This window comes from Mesocricetus auratus, unplaced genomic scaffold (assembly GCF_017639785.1).
Source record: "Mesocricetus auratus isolate SY011 unplaced genomic scaffold, BCM_Maur_2.0 Super-Scaffold_4256, whole genome shotgun sequence".
NCBI lineage: Eukaryota > Metazoa > Chordata > Mammalia > Rodentia > Cricetidae > Mesocricetus > Mesocricetus auratus.
Window position 1 is genome coordinate 42700257 of NW_024429182.1, and position 12384 is coordinate 42712640.

Here is a 12384-nt window from a genome sequence, read left to right on the forward strand (position 1 = left end):
CCTTCAGGAACCTGGTCCTACTTGGCCCAGAGAACCAAGAAATTCTAGGAAGCAAGAGGAAGTTTGGATCCTAGTTATCTTTCGGGACCACTGTAGCGCCCAGAGGGCGCCCTCACCTCGAGCCGGGACCGCAGGTGGGAGAAGCAGGACAGGGGCGTGGTCTTAAGGGTGGGCGTGGGGGCGTGGGCTCGAGGGCGGGTCGTAGGGCGTGGCGCCGGCCTCGAGGTCCGAAGCGCTGTCGGCTGAGCGCGCCAAGATCCGCGTTGCGAGCGGATACAGCGGAGTTTCCTGAGTCAGGCAGGCACAGGCTCCAGGTAACCTAGGTCGGGCCAGTGGCCGTGCAGCCCAGCAAATCTCGACAGCACTAAGCCGGATCTACGCGGGCGGGACGGGCTCCGCTGGGGAGGGAGTGGAGTTGATACAGGGTGAGAGGGCGCTCGGTTCTGGTACCCCGGGCTAGGATGGAGCAGGAGCAGGAGTCCTCTTCCCACCCTCTTTCCGGTCCATCGTTGGGACGCCGCTACACTGGCATCTGGAAGTCACTTTCCGACCTCCTTTTCCCGGAACCGTGTAATGAGTGGGGGCTTAGAAATCGGGTTGACTGCAGGCGTGGAAGGTAAGAGGCGAGCGGTTACAGCGGTGTCTTAGGCGCCAAGGACTTAAACTTCAGCCCAGTGAAGAGGCGTTGCAACCCCTGTTAGAGCACGGGCCGAGGAGCTGGCGCTGGGGCTGAGAATGCTGCCGGCTTGTCTGGGGTCCAAGCAGTCGCCGCTCTTCCTCTTGCCTTGGTCTTCGGGCTGCGGGTCTGTTATGAAAACAGGTAATACTTCCCTAGGTTCTTTGTTTTTGTGTTTGGAGGTTATTAGGTTCTCTTTCTTTCTTCCTTTCCTCCTTCCTTCCTTTTTTCTTTTTCTTTTTTTCTTTCTTTTTGTTAATTTTCGAGGCAGGGTTTCTCTGTATTGTTTTGGAGGCTGTCCTGGAACTCGCTCTGTAGACCAGGCTGGCCTCGAACTCACAGAGATCCGCCTGCCTCTGCCTCCCGAGTGCTGGGATTAAAGGCGTGCACCACCAACACCCGGCTTCTTTTCTTTATTTTTTTGGTGACTTCGAACTCCAAGAGAGTTGCCTGCCTCTGCCTCCCAAGGTTAAAGACGTGCTTCACCACGCCTGAAGCTTAAGAAGCTCATCTCATGTTCTCAGCTGCTCTCAGTCTCAGTTCTTTTAATGCTGAAGAAAAGTGCCTTCGTCCCTTCCCCCTCCCCCAGCCCCCACCGCGTGGCCGTTAAGCCTCTTCCCTAGCTCCACCGTGGAGGAGTCGCCTATAGATCCGAGTTTGGCTCTACAAAAACTGTGTCAGAGTGATGTGCACCCCTTACCTCTTTTCGCCCCCCCCCGAAGAGAGTTGTTTTGTTGCAAATAATGGAGCCAGAGGCAAATTAGGAGGAGATACGGTGTTCAGACCGGTGTTCAGACCGAGCACTGGTGCGTTGACTTGAGAAGGCGGGTGGGTGGGGGTGTGACCTGAATTTGGTGAGTAGTGGGAGAGCAATTTGCTCTGGCCTGCTGCCCCCATTTAGAACTGTCCTGGAAGGCAGATTGTCTTCTAGAAGGGAAGAGGAGGGGTACATGGTTTTTTAAAGACCAGTGTAAATTACAGTGGCTCCGCTGTAGGAGCACTGGGAGCAGGTTTCTGTTCTGGAAGGGTAGGAAGCTACAGGTATCTGCTTTTTCTTTCCTCCCTCCCTCTCTCCCGCCCTCCCTCCCTTCTTTCCTTTTTCAGGCTTTAATGATGGTATTTAGGGAAAACTTTGCTTTCTTAGAAACGGCCAATTAGGAAACTAGGCGGTGGTTAACAGTACTGTTGGAAACTGTCTTTTCTGAAGGCCAGATGCTGTTTTCTGCTGGTTTGTTAGGACAGGGTCTTACTGTGTATAGCTCAGTCTGGCCTCTGACTCTGGATCAGCCTCCCGAGTGCTGGGACTTCCAACATGTGCAGTATGCCCTGCTCAAATGTTGCTAGCTATGAAGTGTGTAGTATTTCAACTGCACTGAGTAATGTAGTTGTTTATGGGGACAGCTAAGGGTCCCCAACGCTCTTTTTTAATATTAGCATTTCTTAATGAGGAATGTGCTTACAGTTCTAGGTTAGGATATACCACAATTTTGCTGAAAAGGGTGTCCCCAAGTGACTGTTGTAAATGAGGTGTGGTATGTTCTTGTGGACACTGTATTCATAGTTTTGACACTGTATGTGTAGTTTGATGCTGTCAAGTTTCCTTCAGAAATAAATACTGTATGTGTGTATAGCAGACATCTTTGCCCAGATAGATTTCATTTTATGATAGGGTCTGTGCAACCTGCAACTCACTATGACACAGAGAGTGACCTTGGACTTCTAATGGTTGGGAACCTACTTCCCAGGAGCGGGAATTATAGGAGAGCTACACCAGACACCCTACTGTGGTGCTGTGGACCAAACCTGAGCTTTGTTCCTGGAAGGCAAGTACTCTTTCCATCTGAGCTGTAGCCCTAGCCCTTGGCCAGATGTTTTCTGTGGCAGTAGATCTTATATACTTTAAAGGACCTTTACCTGCATTGCTGTGCCCACTGGTGATAGACGGGCCTCCCATACTCCAGTGACAATAATCTTTTATAGCTTCAGACATTGCCAAGGATTTCTTGGAGGAAGCAGAGTCCCCCCAATTGAGATATAAAGTAGGCCTACATCTGAAATGTTCAAAGTGTCAATGAACTATTATTGGCTAAGTGTCAAGAGAACTATCAGTAAACCAAAATGCCTTGAATTAAGACATGTTTATTACAAAGATGAAAGAGTTAGTATTCCCTGTGAATGGCTTGTGTGCTCTGCCAAATTTTATCGTCACAGAAATTTCAGGTATTAATGCCATTGTAAAACTTGTCATTAGAAACTTAAAGCTAAGAGGCAGGCGGATCTCTGTGAGTTTGAGACCAGCCTGGTCTACAAGAGCTAGTTCCAGGACAGCCTCCAAAGTTACAGAGAAACCTTGTCTTGAAAACAAACAAACAAACAAACAAAAAAACCAGAAACTTAAAGCTAGAGAAGGAATACTAGGGGGTATAGAGATGATGGCTCAGTTGTTAAGAGCACTTGATGCTGTTACAGAGAACCAGGATTTACTTTCCAGAACCTAAGTTGGACCACTCATAATTGACTGTAACGCCAGCTCCAGGGGTCTGACACCCTCTTCGGGCTGCTTTGGTTTTCTACATAAGGGAGTACATACACATTAAAAAAATAAATACATCTTTTAAAAAGTAATATTAAACTATTTTGATTCTTTTCTTCTTAGTATAGTTGGTTTCTTTCAGCTTCTTTAAGTTAATGAAGTGTGAATTGACCCATGTATATTGATAAGGAAAAGTTGGATGATCTGTAGTGTCAGCCCAAGGAAAACTAAACAGGAATTTTCCATGCATGCCTTTAACCCTAGCACTCTAGAGGCTGGAATAGGAGGATTAATGGTTCAAGGCTGCCCTCGACTACATAGAGCCCCTCCCTCAACAAACAAGCAATAATAACAAACAGCAAAGCCTAAGCAAAAGTTGTAATGCTGAAATTCAATGTGAATAAAGCCAGGGCTATGATCCTGTAGGTAGAGACACCTGCTGCCATCCTGACTGCCTGAGTTCAGTCCTGGGGTCCCCTATGGTAAAAGAGAATCCGTCTTTAGCTTACAGCGTTCTGCTGTGCACTTCTGTAGTCTAAGAAACCATAAGTTAATAAAAAGGAGTGCCACAAAGCACATGCAGTAACATGACCCCTTTATCAGGCCTCACCTAAGTTCAGGGAGGTGAAAACACAGCCTGGCTATGCAAGGTGCACTTTTAACCATGAGGTGGTTGTAGTTGGCCCCTTCAGAAATCAAAGTAATTTGGGGGGGGGGTTTCGAGGCAGGGTTTCTCTGTATTGTTTTGGAGGCTGTCCTGGAACTCACTCCATAGACCAGGTTGGCCTCGAACTCACAGAGATCCACCTGCCTCTGCCTCCCGAGTGTTGTTGGGATTAAAGAAGTGCGCCACCAACGCCCGGCAGCAATCCTAATCTTTTTTTTGTTTTTGTTTTTTGTTTTTTTGTTTTTGTGAGACAGGGTTTCTCTGTATTGTTTTGGATGCTTGTTGGTCCAGCCCAGCCTTGAACTCACAGAGATCCGCCTGCCTCTGCCTCCCGAATGCTGGGACTAAAGGCGTGCGCCACCACCGCCCGGCAGCAATCCTAATCTTAAATGGTACTTCAGAAAGGCACAGGGGGTTGGTTGTGTGTTAGCAAGGGCCTGTTGAATAGTTTTGAGGGAGGCTTAGAAGGTCTCCTTCAATATAAGTTGTATTTGATACCCAAAAGGTGACTAGGAAGCAACCGGGTAAGTTAGGGGATGGTTTTTTAGGAGAAAAGTATTGAACCCAAGAACAAAGTGTGGGCCATTTGTGTAGGATTTTGGATTGCGGTAGTGGGTACCCACTCATGGGTTTGAAATGAGCAATGAGCTGTGCAGAGAACCATGTGAGAAGGGGGTCCTGCTGGTACTTCAGTGCTGGTCCCCAGTGTGAGAAGACGGCTTTTTACCCTGGCAAGGGTAGCGCCAAAGGGTTCAGTTCCTCGGCCAGTCAAGTGGCACAGCCTGTGCAATCATGTGCAGCCACCCAGGAGGGGACGGTGGGTATCAGCAAACAGTGACACCCCACTCCGCTACAGCCACCCAGGGATGGTGTGGAGGATAAAATTTGGTAGCTGAGATTTAGTTTGTAGTTCAAATCAGAAGGATGGTAGTGGTTAGCTATCGTTGACCGGGAGGTAGCAGGAATGACTCAGAAGTTTCTGGCATGTTCTATTGAGTGGGATGGGATAGGAAAAGCAGTGTTGGAGAACACTGGGGTGGGGTGGGAGTTGGGGGGCAGGATGAGGTTGGCACCAGATCGGGGAGGGAAGGTGATTCCCTTTTGGAGATGTGTTGCTTGTGAGAGAGACAGCCAAAGGGAGTTGAGGAGGGGTCTGGGATGGAAATGCCTGCAAACCTTGGCATGTAAATACTCGCTGCATAGAAAACCCTCAAAAGTAAAGGGTGGGCCGGAGAGAGAAAGGGTCTGTCCACGCAGCTAGATAAGAGGCAATGAAGTATGGGGGAAATGAGGGTGGGCCCAAATTCCAGAGATCATGAGGACAGCAGGGTAGGGTTGGTCTGTGGTAGGAGGCAGAGGATTCGTGAAGATGCTTTTTCTTTGGGACTCAGAACCTTATTTCACTACTCTGGAGAGGAAGGAACAAGACCATTAGCTGAATTTGTTTCTGAAGTAGAATGTCTCTTTAACTAGTGGGGGTTTTTTTAAGCTTTTTTTTTTTTAATATGTTTAATTTTGCTGTCCTAGGGAGGATCGACCCACATGAAAGAAAACACACTTCTAGAACCACAGTTCAGCCTGTTGGAGTATTTTCTAGTGCCAAGCTTCATGACTGCATTCCATGAAAACTATTGAGTTCATTTTTCCTGGGAAGATGCGAACAGAAAGTCTATTCATCACAGATAGGGCAATGCCGATAGACTGAAGGGTTCTGCCGGAAGTCCATCTTGGTGAGCCAGTGGGAATTGGGGGATCTAACAAGGAATGTGGGTGAGCTGGAGAGTGGCCTCACTCCTTCCTGGACACTGGGTGGAGCCAATTGGAGCCATTCTGGATGGCTCACAGGGTTTTGTTTACAGTGTAAACATCTTAACTTCCCCTGTGATCCTGGTGACCTGGGGTTTTACTCCGTCTTTTGTAGTCCTATCCAATGCTTAGGAACCATTCTATATGTTCCCTTACATTCCGTGGCAACCACTTGGTTACTTCAGATGCCACCCAAATCTTGTATATAGCTACTGTAAAGAAGAAGCAGCACTCTCCCTTAAGAAGCCCACACCCAGTCTGGATGTATTGTGGTCTTCCCCCAGGAACTTCCCTTCCTATTAACTCCTGTGCATACATTCCTATTGACAGTCCCCTGACTGGAGATCTCTGACTAGAACTTCTTGAGCAGCTGTGGTGGCCACTGGAGCTGAGTCTGTGCCCCACATGGACCTCTGCTTCTTGTCTTTCACCTTTGCTTGGGTGACCAATGTCAGTAACACCTGACTTGGGTCTTGCTCTTACCAGTTTTGCCAAGGTTGCCAAAGGACAGTGTTGACTATTATCCCTCAGAAGCTCTGCACTTAAATTTTGAGGCATGGTTTATTTATTGACCTAGGGCCTGATGATAAGGCTGGGTTAGATAAGGCTAGGTTAAATTTGGCTAAACTAGCTGTCCAGGGAGCCCCGGAGCGCTACCTGTCTCTTTCTTTTCAGTGCTGAGAGTCTAAGTGTGTACACTATGGTTAGCATCCTCCCCCCACACCCCCCCTTGTTCTTTTTCTTAACACATATTCTGGGGGTGGAAGTTGGGTCTTCATGCTTGCTGAGCAAGGACTTTACTGACCAAAGTATCCCACCAGTTTGATGCCTCAGGCTTGTAATGTCAGCAGTGGGGGTGGGAGTGGGGAGGAATTAGTGGATCCAAGGAGCTTGCTGGACCGAATCTGCATACCTGAGGTTCAGTGAGGTGCTCTGCCTCAGAGATAAGCTGGGGAATGACTGGCAGATATCTGATGTTGATCTCTGGCCTCCAAGTGCACACGCAGGTACATGTTTGTATGCCTGCCCACACATATGAAAATTCACATCTGATTCACACATCTAATACTCAAATTGTGAAGATGGATATGGTGTCTGGTTTCTCCTGGAATATGAATATGTGTATTGTGTGTGTGTGTATGCACATATGTGTGTATCACATGTATCTCATTGTACTCATAAGTACAATTATTTGTCAGTTAGAGTGTATTTGCAGGTGGAGATATAGCTCAATGGAACGTATACCCAGTATGTGGAAGACCCTGGGTTTGATTCCTAGCCCTGCCCAAAGGTAAAATAAAATTTTCCATTTAGACATGCCAAAATGCTATCATGATTTAAACATCTGGTGATGTGGTTTCTTATTCTATCAGCCATGACCTTTGTCTCATCGTGGTCACGCGCTGTTGTTGGGGATCGGCCTAAGCCATTTTGGTTGTTTGTGTGAGCCTGTTGGTGAGGGCCCTGGCTCTCTGGACGGCTGTGTGAGACCAGGTGAAGGTGAATATTGAAAGGCAAGTCTCAGGTCAGTGCTCTATCACTGTGCGCTCTGACCGAGCCTTCTGTGAAAGGTCAGCTGCAGGATTCAGCTGGCTAAGAAGTTTCTGGAATCAGCCACTGGACACAGGAATGTGCCCCAGGCACTGTGCTGGGCTTTCCCAGTTTGTTAGCTTGTTTTGTCATTGTGAGGTGAAGGTAGAACAGTTGATCTGTATGCCTAACCGTTCAAGAGTTGGGGCGCTAGAGCTCAATTTGTTATGCTGAGTAGGACAATTCAGCAGTGGAGGGGTGAAGTCCTGACTCCTTTCTCTGATTAATAGAGCCTTTGGTAAGGCTCAGGAAGCCTTCCTGTAACTACTGTGTGGCCTTTCCTGAAAACTGCATGAGGTTCTTAGTCCCTACCCACCACAGGTTCAAGATGAAAGCCTATGCTTGTATGTCTTAACAGCCAGTGTGTGAGTGTGCGTGTATACTTTTATGCAGCACTAGGGATCAAATCCTGGTGAAATATATTTGAAGTAAATTATATAGAATTTAACAAAAACTTCTAAGCTCCCTTAAAACATAAGCTATTTCCAAAATTGTAGGATTTAAAAAAAAAAAAAACATTGCTGGGCAGAAGTGGGGCAGGCCTTTAATCCCAGCAGAGTCAGTCATATGTCTGTGAGTTTAAGGACAACCTGGTCTACAAAATGAGTTCCAGGACAGCCAGGGCTACAAAGAGAAACCCCAAATCAGAAATAAATAGACAGACAGACAGATACATAGTCCACCACACCTCACTCAGTGGTTAAGATGACTTGTTCTTGCCAAAGTGGTGAGCTTCTGTGTCACCAAGAGACCTTGTCCCATGCATTAAAGTCAAGAGTGATAGTGGTTGCTCCCCTCCATGCCCTCCTCTCACCTTTGCCTGTTGGGAGTTTGAGGCTAGCCTGCTTTATGAAAGTAGACCTAGTCTCAAAACTATACATTTAACAAAGGTTAGATATGAGGGAAATGTAAAACAACAATAAATAGTGTTTGGTGTGTTAAATGCACTCTAAGCATGTTATACATTGGCTCACTTAAAAAAATATTTTTATGTGTATTTGTGTTTTGCCTGCATATGTGTCTATGCAGCATATTCGTTCTTGGCACCCAAGGAGGCAAGAAGAAGGCATTGGATCCCCTAGGACAAGAGTTACACATGGTTGTGAGCTCCCATGTGGGTGCAAGGTATCAAGTTTCGGTCCTCAGGAAGAACAGCCTGTGCTTATTAGCATATCACACATCTTTCCAGCCCAACTTACTCTTTTTTTTGTTTCTTGGAAGAGGGTGGGCTGTGTTTCAGCCATGCCTTGAATTTGCAATGATCCTATGGCCTCCACCTCTTGAGTGTTGGGGTCTTTGTGTGTGTGTGTGTGTGTGTGTGTGTGTGTGTGTGTGTGTGTGTGTGTGTATGTGTGTGTGAGTGTGTGTACCAACCACATATGGACATATGGTTTGGTTCCCTTATTCATAAAAACTCCGAGGTTTGATGTATAATTCTTTTCCCAACTAAATCATTTAAAATTATATTTTTAGTGAAAGAAGCTACTATTATACAATGTGTATTGTAACCTCATACCCCACTGATAATGTGCATACAATTTTATGTTTTTATGTACCTCTGAAACAAATACGATTAAATTTTTTGAAAAAAAGACACCACAGTTTGGAGCCCCTTAGGGCTTTTGTAGTCTTGAGTTGTTAAATGATGCTTTCCAAGGTTTCTGCTGGTCTAACTGGCTCCAGAGGCCATCATCATTAAATTCACTGATTTCTCACTGGTGACCAAACTCTCATACTTTTGTGTGTGAGCCTAGCCTTATACTGCTGAGCTATCCCTCCAGCCCAGTGAGCAAACTCAAGAAAGTATCCATGCAGTAGCTGGCAGTGAGGAATACCGAAGGAAACCTTGGTGATGTACCACAACACAGTTGAAACATTGACAAAAGAAGGCATAGAGGATGTGCATAAATTGCACATATTTAAAATGATTTCAGAGAGTTGTAGACGAAATGGTACTCTGGAACTATTATGGTCTATTTAGAGGGCATTCGAGGTGCACAGAGATTTATAAATGCTGGTGTAGGAATGCTGCTCCTGGGGATTCTTTTAGAAAACAGAGTTAGGAATATACTAAGATATTCATAGCAAATGCTCATAAAAACGTAATTTGGAAATACCCGTAATATTCATCCCCAAGACACCAGTTGTGGTGAAAACAATAAGGATCCTTGATATCCAGGAAATGAAAAAGACAGAAGATAGTGCCCTCTGTCTGAGCAAATAAGAAAGTCTGTAATGTTTACAGATATGTGTGAAAAGCAGCGGAGAAGAGAAAACCCCGGGCTGGGGTGGCTCAGTGCACCTGCCTGTCCTGGGCAAGACCCTCGTCCGATACCCTGTAACCCTGAAAAAGGAGTGATCCTGGTGAAAGGCTCAGGCATTACGCTGGCCTTCCCTGTTATCTGGCAGGATGCACTCAGGCAACACTCTGGCCAGCCCAGAGTTCTGTGAGAACCATGCAGGTGCAAAGGACCCCTTTAAAGGACTGACCCCTGTCCGCTTACGCTCTCTTTCTTACTTTTATCATCTCATCCTCTCTTACTGTCGTCCCTCTTTTACTCTCTCATCTTATCTCTCTCTCTCAGCTCTGCACCTTCCCTGTCCACCAATACAACTCCACGTGGGACCGTTGACTCACGGTTTGTGTCTCGTTACTGGGTAAACCTAGACATTTTAACAACACCTGGAGGATATAAAATGATAACCACTGTGATTTTCTTTTTGAGAGATTCTAACACTTTGTGAATATTTGGAGCATTGATGCCTTTTTAAAAACTCAAAAATTTCTTCTTTGGGAATTTCACATGTGTACACTGTATTTTGATCATAATCCATTCGCCACTCCCCACCTCCAGTACCTCCTGGATTTCCTTCCATGCCCCTTTCCAACCTCTTTGGCCCCTCCCTCCCTTTCCTTTTTTAACAATATAACCCACTGAATCCAAGATTACTGCTACCCAAATGCTCATGGGTGGAGGGCCACTGGAACACATCAACCTACTAGACTGTCCTCTAACCCCCATTAATGGCCAGTAGCTGCTCCTCAGCGTGAGAGTGGGAATTCATGGTGAAATTAAAATTCAAACATAAAAATTAGAAACATCCTACCTCCCCCCCCAAAAAAAGGTTCCCACTGAGTAATTTTGGGTGTGGTCTTCCCACCTTTTTCTTATTGTATGCATTTGATATATTTTCTTGGATATTTTTTTTGAAATGGTCATACTGGAATACAATATCACTTAATATGATTTCTTCTCAGAAACCTTTTTTGGTGTCCCTACATTGAGATATGGTTGGCTCTGGAGATGATTTTAAATTTAACAACTGTATCTAAAAGTAACTCAAATCAAATGAACATGGTGGGTGAGGTTTCCCAGTTAGATTTTGAAGTCATATGCAGAGCCCAGGTCATGAGGAGATCCCTGAGGAAGACTGGGGGAGGGGTTGTGGTTAGGACCCAGGGTGTCTGGAGCTGTTAATGACTGCTGGCCTCTTGCTTCTTGGCTATAAATAACGTCTGGGCTCTGATCTCTGTGTCCTCAGAGTCAGGCCTTCCTCCTCTGCTACTAAACCAGAGCAGATGACCACATGCAAAGCAGTTGAAGCCTCACTTTCCTTTACTCTGCCTACTGCATGAGAGCAAAAACAGCTACTTGGAGGGTAGCAATGGGAACTAAACAAGAATATATGTGAGGCACTTGTTCATTATTAATAGAACCATTCCTCCAGACAGTGGTGCACGCTTTTAATCCCAGCACTGTGGAGGCAGAGACAGCTGGATCTCGGAGTTCAAGGCCAGCCTGATCTACAGAGGAGTTATGGGGCTACACAGAGAAACCCTGTCTGGTGGGGGGCAGGGAGAAGAAGGAAAGAAACAGATCCATAGTTCTTTATCAGTCTCAGATGCACACCCAATTCAGAGCTCCTCAGTGTGAGAAGGTGATTTTATTTAAACTTACACCACCATCCCTAGTTCCCCGATGACCCAGTAGTCAAGACACAGACATCAGCCTTCCCATCCCTGGCCATCCTGAATCTACCAAGGCCCGCTAGCACCCAGGAATTGGGCATCTCTCATCAAATTCAGCTCTTTCTAACCAAAGTTCAGAACCATTGGGATAATCCCCAAACAGGATGAGAACGCTACCAAAAACAAGGCCTGTGGTTTGGGTTTCTCAATAAAAGCTCTTTCTGTAGAAGCCAACAGTAGGCACTTTGAATTCACGCTCTGCTCGCTGACCTACTGTAACTTGTGCCGTCTGAGTACCAAACTTGAGTTTCCCTGCCTGGAGGCAGATTCATGTAACAGAAAAAACTTCAAAGACACTGCCCTACATTTGGGGAAGGGGTGGATATGTGTGAATGCGGGGTTTTCTTTTTCAGTCTTTACTAGCTGAATAAGCTTGAGCTAGGTCCAGAGTACAGTATGCGTAGCTAGAGATGGAAAAGGAGTCCGAGAACTTGAGGGCAGCCTCTGAAGTGGATTTCAGTTAACTACCTTCAGGGTTTTTGAATTTCTGGGACTAAAGAAACAGTGGGGTGATGGGAGAATTTATGATGGGGTTTGTTCAGAGCTCTGGGCCTGTCATGTGTTAAACAGGGTAGGCTGAAGTTTCTTCTGGCTCAGTTTCCACTTCAAGATGGAAAATCGACAGAAATCTCTACGGAACGGCTGCTATTGGCTATCTTCTTGTCTCATTGGAAAATGCCTGGAGTGGACAAGTCTAAAAGTTTGTTTCCCAAACTGTGCTGTCATAGTCACTCCTAAGATAGCATGCTGGGCATTCAGAAGAGAGCAACAAGGGCAAGGCTCACATAGGCTGTCACTTGGATGTGGGCCAGGAGATCCTTTACTCTTTATGGCCTGTGATCATGAGGATGAAGATTCCTTGTAAAAACTTGGTTTCCGTGTCTATGTGAGTAGACATGATTCTGTTGAACCTGTTGAAGTCCACCTCTTGAACCAGCCCTGAGGGTGTCTGAGACGGTAGGGTTTCTCCTGTTACTCACACTTCAGCACCTTGGGGGTAATATTAAACCAGCTTGGCTGAAGAAGCATAGCAACCGAGACGACGACTCAGAAATCATTCTTCTGAACAAATCTGAAGTTGA

General features: G+C 46.1%; 1 protein-coding gene across 6 annotated transcripts in view; it reads left to right on the top strand.

Moving 5' to 3' along the window:
- Positions 1 to 220: 220 nt before the first annotated feature.
- Gcnt1 (glucosaminyl (N-acetyl) transferase 1) overlaps positions 221 to 12384 on the top strand; it is a 29734-nt gene continuing 17570 nt past the window's right edge. For 2 of the 6 annotated variants that reach the window (XM_040746620.1, XM_040746619.1), the window contains exons 1-2: positions 221 to 314; positions 5404 to 5606. The gene's annotated coding sequence lies outside the window, so the exon portion shown is untranslated. The other 4 variants (XM_040746624.1, XM_040746626.1, XM_040746621.1 and 1 more) reach the window with 3 other exon arrangements.